A 3,312-nucleotide genomic window follows, 5' to 3' on the forward strand; every position below is an offset into this window, starting at 1 on the left:
CTCAGGTAGACATTTGTTCCAGTAACACCTCATTTGGGAAAATGTCAGCTGAAGAAGTTTAGAAGTAGCTCTTAAGCAACGCTTACTTTGTATCCATTAGGTCCACAAAGCTGGATAAATAAGTACTTGAAAAAGCCATCACCTTTGGACCTAACAATAAATAATAGAGAGTATGATCAAATTCCAAATAAAAAGACTTAAGATACTCATTGGCAAAAAAAGTTTGCAAATGTGAGCAATCGACTGATCAATATAATTTTTTCCACTATTCACAGAATTTTAGGGAAATAAGATCGATAGCATTGTTAGGAACAATAAGGTTTCCTTGTTACAAGTAGGCACCCATAGATATAAGCCTGTATAAAGATTGCATCATTAACTATTAAATTTAGAGGATACTACATGCTTCAGCAACACGTATACTCAAATTACAATACAGAGATTAACATGGCACTTGCACAAGGATAATATGAAAATTTGAGAAGTATTCCATATTTTTCATTCTTCAGATGCAAGAAATGAAAAAAAGTGATTAAAAAGATGATTACAAAATTACAAGTGTAACAATACACGTAATTCATATAATTAAATTTAGTTTGACATCAGTGTATTAAATCACCTCAGAAAGGCATTTACATAGCATAAAATTTACAAAACTTTTCAAATTAGACAACATTGTCATTTTATCCCAAAGAAAAATAATATTAAGACGTAGAAAAAAAGGAATCAAACTGTTTCTATATGGAATGCAATCGGAAAGGACACATTAATGAACCTATATATTATAAAATAATATATAATTCAAAGTATATCTAGGAGAAAATAAATTATGAACATGATGCAAACATAGAATATAGAATATTTTAAAATATACTTTTTCAGACAAGCACGAGAAATATTTTCGTTTCTGTACTACTCATTTCAACAGGTAAATTAAAATTATTTCTTATTAAAAAATCACAAACTTTGAAGAAATTATTATACATGTTTACAAATCTATTGAATACATTTTTCCATCCAAGGCAGGCAATTCACTTGGAAGAACTCCGCGGAATCCATGAATTTTTACAGTAAAATATTGGTGCTGCCGGGCACTGGTGGTTCATGCCTATAATCCTAGCTACACAGGAGACTGAGATCTGAGGATCATGGTTCAAAACCAGCATGGGAAGGAAAGTCTGTGGTACTCTTATCTCAAACAAACCACTAGAAAACTGGAAGTGGAGTTGTGTCTCAAGTGGTAGATGGCTCACCTTGAGCTGAAGATCACAGGGATAGCACCCAGGCCCAGAGTTCAAGCCCCATGACCGACCAAAAAAAAAAAAAAGATATTGCTCTTATTTGGATTGTGAAAATATTTTGTAGGGACACAAATGATGGACTTGCATTTTTGAAATTTAAGAAACTTAACCCGACCATTAGAACTTCGGTGAACAATTTGTACAGTCTTTCACAACTTCATAGAGGTAGTGATACATACTTATCCTTTTGGCAATATCAAATACAGTTTCTTCTATGTTGTTCTTCAGGCCTGGATTTATATAATGGTTCAACAGAAGGCGATCCAGAGTATCTTTGCTATCTCAATTCTCAACAGCAAGATATAAGGGTGTCAAGAGTCCTTTAGTTTGGGGAAGTGTTACTGTGGCTCAAGCGGTAGAGCACTCCCCTTGAGCTGAAGAGCACAGGGACAGCACCCGAGCCCAGATCTCAAGCCCCATGACCGACCAAAAAAAAAAAAACACAACAACAACAAAATTCAAACAAACAAAAATATTTGGGCTGGGAAAGTGGCTCAGTGGTAGAGCGCTTTTCTTGCATACATGAGGCCCTAGGTTCGATTCTTCAGCACCACATAAGCAGAAAAAAAAAGTGGGAAGTGGTGCTGTGGCTCAAGTGGTAGAGCAGTAGCCTTGAGCTGAAGAGATGAGGGACAGCGTCCAGGCCCAGAGTTCAGGCCCCACGACCAGACCAAAAAATTTTTTTAAAAAAGAGTCCTTTAGTATGGGCATTGGTATCTGTATCATGATGAAGTAAGAAAGAAGCCACTCTGCTATTATTCCACGTATATGCACTGTTCAGGGGTGTCCAGTCATCTACAGTTATTGCATGTGCCGCTTGAGACACCAACTCACTGACAATGTCTAAGTGTCCACCGTAGGCTTCTCGACGAGGGGTATACTCATCATCATCCCTACTATTCACATAAGTGGCCTTTTGGGAAAGAAGTCTCCGCACTGTAGTAAGCTGAATATTTTCGGCAGCCCAATGAAGAAATACGGTTGGATCCTTCTCCAATATTTTTTCTTGCAATTGATACCATTCCTTACTTTTTCATCTTGTTCCCCATATTCCTAAGAATTGCCTAACCAGAGACTTTGAGTGCCAGTGGGAATGAGGTGTCCATGTATTTCCCTAATAGTTCACATTGGTTGAACTGGTCAGAAATATCTGGTGACTTTTCTGCAACTGTTTATTCACCATGATTTATTTTCTCTTTTTCCAATTTTACTATTCGAAATTATTCTAACTGGAGAGTAGGGAATTGATGGAGAGCAGAGGAAAGATATTCCTCCATATTCAAATGTACACACTGAAAATGAGGACCAGTGATGTCTTCATGTGCAGCTTATTCTAGGCATGAGAAAATAGGAAATAATGCCTTCTATATAAATGATTTGGGAAATGGCAGAGCAAAAAGTGAAATGATACAACCAAAAATATAAAAGCAAAATAAATTAGTATAATTATGGAGCAATCATATTATGTATGAGAACCATGAAAGGGAGAGAGAAAGAAAGAGACAGATGTGTAATGACGTAGCTAGCCACAAAATCCATGCCTCTGATCAATTTGTAGAACAAACAAAATTTTATTTTTTAAAAGAGATGGAAATCGAATTTATGTATTTACTTGAAGTTAGTAAATACATTTTTAGTAGCCTACGTAAAGAGACATATCTTTACCAAATTACAGACAGTAAAATAAATCCTTTCTAGTTCTAGTAACAGATCTGACTGAAATCAGTTGAATCATACTTTTCTTGTACAATGAAGGAATAAGAGGGCAGTAAAGCAGCTAGAGAAGGCAGGGAGATTGTATCTGTGACAAAACTTTGTGGAAATTGGTACTGATGATTTCTTACTGGTGATCCACTTGCACTGGAAGCATGATTCTGAAGTATTGCTTGCCCATTCTGAACTATTGATTTGATCATTATATTCTCCAAGAAGAAAGTGAGAATTGATAGTGAAGGACTACTAACACATTTTGACCTTCTCACTGAGCACTTTCAATCATCAAAATCACATG

At 35.9% G+C, this 3,312-nt stretch overlaps 1 pseudogene; it reads left to right on the forward strand.

Moving 5' to 3' along the window:
* Positions 1–402: 402 nt before the first annotated feature.
* On the forward strand, positions 403–499 carry LOC138825252 (U6 spliceosomal RNA; annotated as a pseudogene).
* Positions 500–3,312: the final 2,813 nt, after the last annotated feature.

This window comes from Dipodomys merriami, unplaced genomic scaffold (genome assembly GCF_024711535.1).
Source record: "Dipodomys merriami isolate MVZ:Mamm:240054 unplaced genomic scaffold, mDipMer1.0.p SCAF_1361, whole genome shotgun sequence".
Taxonomy (NCBI): Eukaryota; Metazoa; Chordata; class Mammalia; order Rodentia; family Heteromyidae; genus Dipodomys; species Dipodomys merriami.